We start from the raw sequence: 13,737 nt of genomic DNA on the forward strand, positions 1-13,737 counted from the left end.
ACAATTTAATTTTCTTTTTGTTTTTATTCACTTAAATATCATTAAAAAATTCTACAAACTTCAAAAAAATATATATCTAGCATTCGCTTTGATTATTTCCATGAGTTTTGAGCCTCTAATTCAACCACAAATTCCTCAATTGAAAAAATTGTTCATTGGAGCTATGCATGGCATTACTTGACCACAATTTTGGTGTTTCTATCTTTCCACCCAGATGCCTAAACTTCTTGAACGTATTAGCCACATGGAGGGCTATCTTATACTTCATTATTCAATCTTGGTGCCCCTCATTTCACCAAGGTTCTCCATCAATTGGTATCAAAGTGAATCCTATATTTCGATGTTTGGCAACAAAATTCATCTGTAAATTTATTTTTATTGAAATCTCATATTTGCATTTATTTTGCTATCTTATCATCGTAATTATTTTTAAAATTAAATTGAATCATAAATTTAAATTCTTAATGTTGTTAATAATAATTTTCACCTTCGCATTAGTAAAAAAAATGTCGAGGCTTTAAGGAAACCAAATGTAGAGAGTTAGTATGGAGTGATGGTATCCCAATAGAATGTGGAAATGTTTACGGGATTTTGGAGTTTCTTGGCTTGCTAAACTTTTTAATATTATTTTAAGAACTAAAAAAATACATGATGAGTGGAGGAAGAGTATTTCATCCACATTTTTAAGAATAAAAGAGATTGTTAACCCCATTTTTGTATGAGATATATTTGATTCTTTCTCCATAGAACTTTGGATCTAGCCTTAGGGTTTCCTTAGTAGCTCTCCCAAAAGACTAGTGGAGGAACCAATACCAAACTAAGGATTTCAGAACATCTCTTCATTTCTTATAGTTTCATATACTTAGTTTCAAACCCTTAAAATTCGGTTGATATGGTTAAAGTCAAGTTATTGAAGCTTAAGTTTTCTATAAACTGGGGGGTGTCTTAGGTTACCCCTTGACCCTAGAGATTTACTTGTTCCTCATTGGGCACTTTGCACCTCTCTTCACCCAATTCATAAAAAAACACATTGGGCATAAGGCTCATCGTGAACTAAGATAAAGTTCAACCTTTAATTAAAAAGAAAATAAAATGAAAATCAAATATTGAAAATTAAATTCAACAAAATGAAAATTGAAATAAAATTTAAAATTAACTGCAAATTAAAATCAAATTTTAATAAAATTGAGATCAAGGCTAAAAAATCTGAGTTCACTAAAAGATAAATTAATCATAATTAAAATAGAAAACAAACTAAACTTACAAAATATTTCAAATTAAAACACAAGAAAAATTACAATGTCAAAATTAAATTTAAGCCATAAAATTAAAATCACAAAAAAATCAAATAAGATTGCCGAGTCAACTTAAAGTCAAACTCAAAATTGAAATCAAATATAATTAAATTTATTAAAATCCTAATATTGATATAAAATAAAAATTAAATTAAAATAACCAAAATTCAAACCATTAAAATTAAATCAAACAAAATCAAATTCACCAAAATCTTAAAGAATAAATTAACCAAAATAAAAAATGAGACAAACTCAATGAAAATTTTTAAATTGAAACCTAAGTAAAAAAATAACAAAATTAAAATTAAAATCAAATTAATAAAATTAAAATCTATTAAATGAGGCCAAAGTAAAATAAATAATAATAAGTTTTAAATAAAAAACATTAAATCAACCTAAAATCAAGTTTAAATTATAATCAAATTAAAGAAATAACCAAAATTAAACATAAGCAAAAAAAAAACAATCAAAGTCAATTATAACCAAAGCATGATAATTAAAATCAAAAAATTTAATTATCAAAACCAAAATTAAGGAACATTAAAATCAAACTTTACAATTCGAAATATAAATAAACACCATATACAAAAATCCATTAAAATTTCAAGCCCACCTCATCCTACCACCAAAACAAAACCAAGCCCAAGTCCTAAAATCCAAAACCAAAATTCTAAAACCCAAATCCAATTAAACAAATGTTGATCTCATTTTGAATGAGGTTTATCCTCTCTCTAGTAGTCTACAATCTAGCCTTAGGGTTTTCCTATAAGCGTTCTTAGAAAAAGAGTGAAAGAAATACCACTAAAAATAGAACTTCAAACAAATCTTTACTCCTTTCCAAATGCTAGACCCAAAATCCCCAGCCCTTGAGCTGAGATGATTAGGGTTTAGTCATTGGAGCCCAAGTTGAGTTCCTATAGGATGGAAATGCATTAAGAGGCCCTTTGAACCTTAGAGACTTGAGTTACCTTTTCGTAGCCCACTTTGCACCCCAAAGGACTGGTGATCCTTATTTGATCTAAAAGAAGCCCATTGGGCATGAGGTTAACTTTAGAACAAGATAAAGTTTACCTTCTCATGGGAAACCCTAAAAGGGCTTAAAGCTCTAAAAAATGATCAAAATTGAACTACAAGGAAACTAAGGCCATCAAATATAAAATAGAACAAAATAAAAGTATATAAAAATCAAAATTAAAACTTATTAAGATCTTAAATATCACTAATCAATTGTTAAGTCAACTTAAAATCAGAACAACCGTAAATGTAATGAAAAACCCAACATACCCTAAGTAAAATGGAAATCAAAATAATTAAAATTTATTAAGACAAGATTATAATCATAAATCTCAACCTCTAATTAAAAGTTTTATGACAAAGTTCAAAAGAAATCATCATCAATTAAAACATAAGTTAAATCAATCAGGACAAAAATAATGACAATATAAAAATCCATATATGATTGAAACAATTGAAATTAATCTAATCACCCATTGAAACAATAAAAACTCTAAACAAATATAAACTCCAACTAAAATATCACCCCTAAAAGACCAAACATTATATTAAAACCCCAATGTTCAAAATAACTATGATAAAATAAAATTGAGTCAACCTAAATGAAATTCTTACAAAGCTAAGTCAATTGGAATTCAACATGAAAATTTAATGGATTTTAGTGTTCAATTTATAAATTACATAACCAAGCCCAAACCCTAATTGACTCATAACTAAGCTGAAAACCTAAAGGTCCATAACCAAGACCTAAAGACCCACATATGGCCCAAAGACACAACAGGAAAAATCAGAATTTAATTAGACTTATGACAACCACTAAAAGACAAAGCAGGCTATCATAATCCAAAAATTGTCCAAGTTGCACCCAAGTCAAACCAATCCAAATCAATTAATGGGAGATGAAATCCAGACCAAAAGCTGGTCAAACAACCTAGACTAAGTCCTCCCCATTTGCTTCAAGCTCAGCCCATGCCTCCTTCATAACATTTGGAGCTCCACAATAATCAGAGCATCAAAACATGGAAAAGCTTCCCTTCACTGCACAATGCCTCTGGTCACCCTCTACCTAAGCCTTGATGAGCCAGCAGCGATTGACAAGCACCTCTCAAGCTCTGTCATGGCCTCTAATTTCCATAAGAGGCTCAAAATTGAGAGCTCCCCATGCACACTAAGCTTCCAAATGCTTCACCGAAACTCTCTGCCTTAAATACCAAAGTTGAATCCACAACCATAAGCGACCTAACCCTACCATTCCCAAGCCTTTCTCACCATTCCTTAACCCTAATTTCATCATCAAAACCTATGGCTTCTCATGGTCTTAACACTAAACTCCAAATTAGTCCTCCTATTAGCTTCATAGAGGCTTAAAAAATCCTCAATCAATTTCTCTCTATCTCGCATTTAGAATCAATTTTATTGAAGTTTGACGATTAGATCAATAAATCTTTGCGCTCGATCACGAACAACTCTTGGTTATTTGTCCCATGAGAATGATGAATCAATTTTATCCTTTTCCATGTATTAGAAATAGACGGTGGAGATTAAAATGCACGGGGTTGTAGGATCATCTCAACACACACGATCTTGGGCCACCTTAGTATAGGAGTGGAGGGTGAAGCGAATAAGAGCGCGCCACTAGATTTTAGAGATGACGAGGATGACACGATGCTTACGTGTTTAAGTAAGAAATTCAGAATTTTCAAATTAAATAAATCCAAAAAATACCAAACAACTTTAAAAATTATAACTTAATAAAGAAAAATCACAAAAAAGAAAAATACCTCTGAACTCAGTAAATATAGGAGAATTTAATAAAATCAAATCTAAATTAATTTACATATAATAAATTTTAAAATGAATAAAGACTATTAAAAAGTTAAAAAATCATGGAAATTTAAAAATATATAAAACAATACGAAATTTGAACCCAACGTTCCCCATGTCCTTGAGGATATTCTCTGTTTTTCTTAAGGGCAGAGGACTATTTTAAGACATGAAAATACCCATAAAATATGAAAAATACCATTTTTTTTCCAAAAATAAATATAAACTTTAGAAGAAAAAAAAAATGTAAACTCGGTGGGCAATTAAAAGGAAAATTAAATTTTGTAAAATGGTCAACTAAATAGTCAATTCTTACATCTGAAAATAAAAATTTTTATTTAAACCTATAAAAAGTGATTTTTTTGAATTTTAAAATTTTGCCATATAGCCCCTTTATCTAAAAATATAATCAAAACTGAGTAAAATGACTTAAAAACATTAATATTATGGCTTAATGAATCTAAAAATATAATTAAATTAATACAATTAACAAATTGAAAGATAATTTTTTTTAATAATTAAATAGATTTCCTAAACTTGTGAAACTACACTTAATAAACCTTAATTATGTTTAAAAATAAAAAAAACTGAAACCACAATTCATTTTATAAAACATTTAAGAAGCCAAGATTTGAAATTGTACAAGTATTTCAACCAAAAATATAAAATATCAGTCAATTAAGGAAATAATTGAGAAATAAATAAGCTTAAAACACATCCTTTAATAACTTTTAAGAAATAAATATCTAACTTAACAATACAAATTAAAGCTAAGTAATTGGAACCTAGAATTTGAACATTTTAAACCCTCTCAAAGAAAAGAAACTTAGTAATTGGATAAATGTAGCTAACAATTAGAGATCATAAAACCCTAAGTCGTTATTCAACAACTAGAAGTATAAATGATGGATCAACCAATTAAGCATAATTAATAACATACTAAGTTAAAACATAAAACAAACAATTGAACACTAAGATTAAAATATGAGTTAAGCAATATCTATAATCTTTTTCAAGAGGTCGTAAGCACAATTTCTTTGATAATAAAAATAATCTCAAACCAACTTCAAAAGAATAATTCAAGTAAAAAAAAAACAGAGACAAAATGGTCTAAGTCAAAAATATCCTTCATCAAATAACACTTTCATCAAGTAAAAAATCAACCAACATAAAAAACCTTGTTGTTAAGGTATAATTGATAAAAAAAAACTAAAACTCATAAGTCACTAAAACTTACAATAAATCATAAAAAATTTTCATTAAAACTTAAGCTTAAATAAAACTGAATCAAACCCTGGTCTATGGGAAAACTTTTAGATAAGGTAACCCATAGTTGCTAACAAGAATTCTTATAGTTTCTTTTGACTATATAGACAACAAATCCTAACAACTTTGGGAAGACAGAAAGCCATGAGCATCTTGGTTGGGTTGTTTTAAATAAATGTTTCCATTAAATGTCTTAAGGCACTAACTCTTTTAGACCTCATATGAGTAGATATTTTTTGTGTTGTGATTGTTGTGTTCGTTTTTTAGACACTTGATAGGATGAGTAGATGACCTTCTATTGCACTAGGTTGACATAACTTTTCTTTTCATGTTTCTAGGTTTTTATGGTAACCATAGGGTAAACTAAATCTGTTTTACAAGGTCATTATAATTAATATAAATAAGTTGTCGTAGTAACCTAGGGTTTACCTCTTGAGCCATCGCTTTTAGAATCACGAACTATCCAGAAGTAGACAAAACACAAGCCAAACAATGAACCTCAACATAACAAATGACAGTGGTTTGACATATGTCAATCGACGAGTCCGACTCATGTTTAAGACTAGCACCCATTGGATGTCCTTATTACTTATGCTTGTTCGATAGGTCTACTCCCATTTTAAGCTGGTGTTTTTATTCTGCCTTTTGCTTGGATTTTTAGTAAGCTCGCCTAAGGACTAAATATTCTACCTAAACTAAATGAAAAATTTTAACCTAATTTTTCAAAATCAAATGAAAAGTATAACCAAAACAAAATTGCATAAATTATTACATTCACAACCTTAGCAAATAACGTGCATATAAAATAACTCTGATTTGATAAATAAGTAAAATTAAGTAGAAATCTCTTTTTTCAATTTAGGAATGTGAACAAGAACATGATCATAGATATTTGCATAACATTTTACTTATATTCCTTGATCTTTGGGTGCTCACGCATTGCAAAATAATGGAATGATTTGTCCTATGAGAACCATTTTTCCACATGAAAATGAGTCCTAATTGTTGTATCTCAATTGACCTTATAAACTAATCTTCTAAAAATTTATCATCAAGGACTTGCATAACCTATCACACAATCTACTTTGATGCGCTCGACATTAGGAGTTAATCAAACATAATAAAACATTTGAGTGTGGTTAGCTTTAAAATATTTAGATTTTAAATTGTAAAAATATATTCACATTAGTCATAGAATATTTGACATACTAGACATACTTAGGTAGCTTGATTTATGATCAAGTCGTAAGGCCTACCGCTCTTGATAAAAAAACACATATCCTATCATGCATCATTGAGACCGACATGTATGATTTTAAATGTGATTAGGTAGTTTAGATGGCAGCCATTCTCAAGCAGGGATGTAAGTTTATTAAATAATGTTTGTTTGTGTTTTCTCTTCCTTTATATTAAGGCACCTCTTCTAGTGAACTTCACCTTAGTCTTAGAATTTTGAGGTTGTTCGACTAGCTATGATGTAAGTTCTCACCCTTCTTAGCTTTCTCGCGATCATCTATCATGTTATCTAATAGCTTTCTAATAAAACATCAAGATGCAACATTAAATAAATTTCTTTTGAAATCATTAAATCCAAATAATAGTATAGTTGAGATGTCACTGAGTCTCTCAGTATCCTCAACATCTTTTACCTTTTCTTCCTTTAGGTTTTGATAATAACTGTTTCACTTTTGAGGCTTTCTCATTTGAATTTCCTAATAATTAATCGTGGTCTAAACTTAGAAGCTTTCTTAAAAAAAGAACCAGAGCCTTAATTAAGAGTTTTCTTAAGTAACTTTGGTTGCTTGAGAAGTAATTAACTATAGGGGCTTGTTCTTATAGAAAGTTTAAAGACCTCAAATTAATATAAACCCAAACTAAACTTTAGACTAGATAGAGGAAATATTTTATTGGTTTTAATTGAAAACCAATGTAAATATCTGAAATTACCTAATTTAAATAATTAACTCATCGTAAAGTGATATTTCTATCTTTTGAGAATGTATATAACATTTGATATCATGTTTGATTATTGAATTAACTAAATTATTGAATCTGCACGACATTCAAAGCATCATGTCAGAAAATAAAGCTGATAGAATCCTTTCTAGTGGCTCCATTTGGGAGAATTTCTCTCTCAATCTATGGCTGGTAGTTTCGTCTTCATACATCGACAATATATCAGTGTCTCGTACATACCAGATTACCTTTCTTTCGTTGGTATACCTTGTTCATTTTATTCTTGCATAAATATAACCAACATTTCTTTGATTCGAGAATAGTTTATTTAAACAACCTTAAGTAAATGAGTTTTAGAATCTACCAGTTCTAAATAATTGGAACCCCCAATAATAATAAGAGAAAAAGAAAATAAAAGGGAATGTATTCCCAAGTGGATAATAAAAAACCTCAATACTTCTTTAGCCTTAAAGGTTTGTCGGTGCTATTTTTGATTGGAGGAGTTGCTCGAAAGAAGCTGTCGGTCACCAGAATCGAAATTTCGTCGCCTGCTTCGGAAGAACATTTTAATTTACATATATATATAAGTTTTAGAAAAATATGAAATCAAACTGACCCCATACTTTTATAGTTTAAATGAAAGAGCACTATACCTCAAACCCTTTATCTATCCCAAAGGATTAACACAAGACTTGATGATGAGACTAGATCATATAAACTAAGAAATATATGACAGATGTTTGATCTACGAAACTATTTTATTTGCCGACAATTTCCTCTATTTAATATGAAGAATTAAATAGGGTTCATTTTAAGCTAGGTTCAGACAAGCTTCCTATAAGGCAAGCCCATATAATTAATTACATCTTAAATGATTGAAGTCACCTAAGAAAACTCTCGATAAAAATTAGGAAATATTATCTTTAAGGAGTTCAAAAGGATAGGACCTTTCAACAAAATCTGACAAAGAGGTGTGAAATGAGAATGACTTAAATTTGGAACATTTTATTATAGAATCCAAAGGATGAAGAACAAGGGGATGTCATAGATCCAAAGGAGAACTTCAGCGACTTCCCAATCTATCATATTATTTGGCTTTAGTTTTGAGGAGAAATTATTAACTATTTTGACCTGCCAACTTTATTTATTTAGAGCTTATATTTGTGTAAAACGATCACACAAATAGTCTGAAGGATGTGAGGATTTTAGGTTGTGACAAACAACAAACTTGGAATCCCAAGATAAGTTAGGGCTTATATTGTACAACAGAGCTATACAAATGCCTAAAGATAATGTGAGGATTTATGTTGCATAAGCAAACTACCTCGAAGTCCCATGGCTTTGTTGTTTAATTCTAAGTAACAAATGATTTAGCTGCGGAAGACATGTTCTGCTGTTGAAGATGGTCGTGTTGCCCACCATACTAGCTCCAAACTCCTCGACATGATGAGTTTAAGTTTTCTAATGTGTCAGGTCATGCTGTCAAATCAGATGAGCCTATGGTTAAAGTTCTTTAAAGGTTACGGGGCATGTTAAAGTTAGTTAAAGCAACACTGGTTAGGATCCTACGGTTTCCTCCTTATGGTACCACTATTTTCTATCAGATTCACTTAGTCCAAATGAATTTACTAAACTCAACTTAATGAGTTCCATAACTTCATTTATACCATGGGAAACCTCGTTAGCAACCATAGGTTACCTCCTCCGAGGGATTCCCGATCATTCGATAGAGACATCTTAATTTATGTGATGTTTGTAATTAAATTTTGAGTTGTCTTATATTTTGAATGTTGTGGCGATGAATTTTATCTTGGTTAATTTTCGTTTTGGATGACGACTATCCTAGCACTTTTGGTTTTTGTGCAGGGTATAGTTTTGTGTGATGTTTGTGATTAATATTTGAGTCGTTTTATATTTTGAATGTTGTGGCGGGGGATTTTTTTTTTTTTGTTTTTTTTTTTTTTTTTTTTTTTTTTTTTTTTTGTTGACTATCCTGATAGTTTTAGTTTTCATGCAGGGTAACATCGCTGTTTAGCATGTAAATTTGCAAGTATAAAAGGACAGTAAGAAAGTACAAGAAAGACAACGCTGAAAACTGTAAAAGCGCACCTGGAGAGTCTTCTCGTTCCAGCACCTGAAACTCAAAAGACATGTTAAGGCAGTTTATATGAAATGGGGAAGTAAAATTTTGATGACCTACCTAACCCTAGGTCATATCTTGGTGGGTCCTTATTAATTTGATTAAGGATAATATTTATCAAGCAAAACTTATTAAGCTCAGTAGCTCTCTGAGGTATCCAACAGGTTAAGAGGAAGAAGTAGGTCCATGCTTCCCTCTTATCACCTGGTGAAAAGCCTCGAGTTCATTTAAACTTATTATGTTACTTTATTATGTTGCTTGATAATTCATGCTATGAACACCCTAATGCTTAATGAACATTGATGTATCAATTATCCCTAAGAGTAAGGTAATTTTAATTTGTAATTTAATTTTGAATATTATGTGGGTGAAGACCCTTAAAAGGCAAGTTAGTGTTATTGGAACACTTCGCCAAATTTTGGTCCTAACTGGGCTTGTAGTGTTTGAAATATGTTATAATTTTAATTGTGTTTATTTTTTCAATCCTCGTTTAATCAGTCTTGATTTAACTTAGATTACTATTAAGCCCTTAAGATCTAGGTGAGTGTCTTAATTAATTTTGAAAAGGTTGTTTTAGGTGTTCATGTTTTATCATTTGAATTTCATTTGAAAATAAAATAGGGGTATTAAATAGATTAACTATTGAATTCAAAAGTCATACCCCTAAGTCCTAGGTTTATTTTATTTTAATAAACTTCCAAATTTTAATAATTTAGAAATTTATTAACTTATTTTAATTAACAAAGTGAGGTTGGTTTCTATCAATTAACCCCTTGTGTTTCAAACATCCGAATTAAGATCAGAGGTTGCCCATCTCCCTCCTTGAATTATGCCTAAATGTTTATTAAGGCTAAATTTCCAAAAATACACATTTGCCCCTAAGGCTCTAACACTTCATAATTCATCAAATTTAATCCAAATCACTTTAAAATTTTGATCCTACCTCATTCATGGGTCAATTCAGACATCAGAAGAGAAAATGTGATTTTTGAAAATTTAATTTAATTTATATAATTATTTTCATGTGAAAATAGGATTTTTTTAAAAAAAATTCCTAACTTGACCAAGGTAAATCCTAATCTCTTGAAATTTCTACTAGAGGTAGACCTAAACTAGAGAAGCCTTTAGACCAAATTTGATGATTTTTTGAATTTTATTTGAAATTTAAGAATATTTTATTTGAAATTTAAGAATTTTTGAAATTTAAGAATTATTTTAAGTTATGGGGTATTTATTAAATATAAAAAATTTTAAATTGGAAATTTAAGTTTTCTATTTTAAAAAAATCTTCCTAAGGTAAAAGAACCCAAAGAAGACAATTTTATATTTTTTTGGGTTTTATTTGATTTATTGGAATTATTTTAGTAAAAATATATTTTTAAAAAATATATTTTTAGCTTTTAGTAAAAATATATTTTTAGCCTTTAAAAATTATTTTTAAGCTTTCAAATTCAGTATCTTTATTTAAAAAATAAAAAAAAATATCCTAATTTTTCTTAAGTACTTAGGAAGCAATTTAAAATATTTTTATGAATTTTATTATTTTTGTGATTTTTATGAATTTTTTAATTATTTTAAATATTCAAAATGGGCTAAAAAATCAGGTTTTTATTTTAAAGACCATGTTGTTTTTAGAAAATACTCCTAATCATAGAGAACTCAAAAAAATAAGTTTTTATTAATTTTTTAGTTATATTTTTATTTTCAAATGTCATTTAAGTGCTAAAATGATATTTATCTTTAAAAATCAACTTAGGTTGCCAAATGAACTCAAATGCTTTGAAATTCTTATGCTGTGTTCTATGGATCCTAAACAATAGTAGAGATAAAAAATCAAGTCATTTTGTTATTTGTATTTTTCAAAATTAATTATCTTAGTGATTTAGGATTTGTAAAGATTAGGTGAATTTTGAATGACTTGACTCATGAGAAATTTTTCTAAAGGTTTTCTAGTCATCATAAACCTTACAAAATTTTCTTATATTTTTCTAAGCAACAAGATAATTTCCAACAATTTCCATGATTAATTTAAGCAAATATTGCATATAAACTTGAAAAATACGATTCTCTGTCTAGGAACCTCATCTGACTTTGGAAAAATCAGGGAATGTTCCCTAAGACCTAAGATAGAGGCAACAACATGTTGAAATTTCAATCCATGGTGATATGTCTATATGCATGAAGAATCAAAACATTCAAATCAGTGTTTAATTAATTAAAAAAATATGCAATACATTGATCTAGAGATCATTTTCCGATTTTTTAAATTCCCTATTTATCTATTTAATCGCGCGGTGCAGACTGGATCCTAGGCAGCTCTGAAGGCATGCGTGGCGCATACTGGTTGGACGTCTCCATCCATGCAGTCGATGACTTGGCCCACAGTTCATGTAAGGAAACGTTGTCCGGCTTGATCTCCTCCATCCATTCGATACACGCTTGATTGGATGGCTCCTCGTCATCATCCCCGATAGAGTGATCCCCTGACCGTCCACACTAAACCCCTAAGATCTCAGCCTAGACTCAACCAAATCACTTTGGGTTTAATCCATATGGTAATCATACAATTGAATCAAGCCTAATAAAATGAAGAATCAAAATAGGCTCGGGAGGAAGAGGAGATCAATACCTTGGCTATGAGAAGGGAAGCTTCAATCAGAGAGTCTTGGCACGTTCGTTGGGGTCCAAAGAAGCTAGGGATTAAGCCGCTAGTCTTGGTGAAATTCCTAGACCCAAATTCAACCAAGGCCGATTTCAGGTGTTGATCAAAATCTATACTAGGGGCTCTATGGAAGGGGGATTTGATGGGGCTTTGGCTTCTTTCAATTTTGTGAAGGTGTAGGTGAGTTTAATTTAATCTTTGTGGAGTGTAGAGGTGTGGAGAACTTTGTCTTGTCTCTGGCAAGGTTTTAACTTAAAAAATGGGCTCTGGCAAGGGGATTCAGGGCAATGTGTTGGTTGGGTTGCACTGAGGAGGTCTCAAAGAGGCTTTGGAATCAATTTGGGGAAGTCTCTTAGAGGAATTTTTAACTCTATCTCCATGGCCGTGGAGGGGAGCTTTTGATAAAAATAGCCTTAGGCTTGCTTCCATGACCAAGTGGGGGTGAAATGTGTTGCATAGGTGGAGGGCAGAGAGGCTCTAAGCTTCAATTTAGATGAGGTGGCCTCTAGGTTTGAATTGGGTTTACTTATATGGAAGTGGCTCTTGGTTTGGCCATTTTTTGGTCACTAGACTGGTTGGCCGGCCAAGGGAGGTAGCCAAGGAGCTCAGGTAAGCCAGGGGAATATGTCACAACAATTTAATGATTTTAGGATTTATTTTGGCAAAAATATCCAAGGCTTAAGCAAATATGGCATTAAATCCTTTGATTTAGGGGAAATTTGGTCCATGACTTAGTTTAGGAAGTTTTAAGAGGTTTAGGCTGGCCACTAGGGTCCAACTATTGGCTGTGGATTCATTAATTTGGTGACTTTGGGGTAGTTAGGTCATCTTTAGTGCATGTGTTCAATGTGGGTTCAAGTGATCAAAGCTTGGGTTTGGGCTAGGCTAGCCATGTCAATTGGCCTAATTAATTTATCAACATTGTGTAGATGATTGTTATGAATATTTTTGGTTAAGGGTTGAAGGGATTTTGAGTTCAATTGGTGGGTCGATTTGAGGGATTTTTAAAATTTGGTCAATTTGGGCATGTTGTTCTAGACATGAGTCTAGGTTGGGCTAGACTTGGGGTCTAGGTTGGGCTAGCCTTGGGAGCCTTGGGCTAAGTCCAAATGGAATAGTTTAAATAATTAAAGGATATGTTGTGAAGATTTTTCATGAAGGGATGGAGTGGAAATTTTGGGCCTAAGGCCATCAATTTGGTGAGATTTTGAGACATGGCCAATTTGGGGCAAATTTGGGGCTTTTTGGACTTAGATTGAAATCAAATGAAATTGAGGCTTCACCAAGGCAAATTAAAGGTCAAGTTTGATGCATGGGGATGCTATTAAGGTTCTTCAACACAAATTGTGGCCAATTGAGCGGGCTATGGGCTCAATTTGGTGGAACCAAGTCATGGGGTCAAAATTGGGGTTTGATTTAAATCAAAATTGGGTTCAAATGATGGACTAATTGAGCTTGGATTTGGTCTAGATTAGTCACATCAAAAGTGGATTTTAGTTTAGAATTGAAATTGGTGTAAATTGAGACCAATTTGATCAACATTTGGAGTGATTTGTGCACCATATGCGCCTTTAACGGGC

The sequence above is a fragment of the Phalaenopsis equestris genome, unplaced genomic scaffold (assembly GCF_001263595.1).
Source record: "Phalaenopsis equestris unplaced genomic scaffold, ASM126359v1 Scaffold214832, whole genome shotgun sequence".
In the NCBI taxonomy this organism is placed as follows: domain Eukaryota; kingdom Viridiplantae; phylum Streptophyta; class Magnoliopsida; order Asparagales; family Orchidaceae; genus Phalaenopsis; species Phalaenopsis equestris.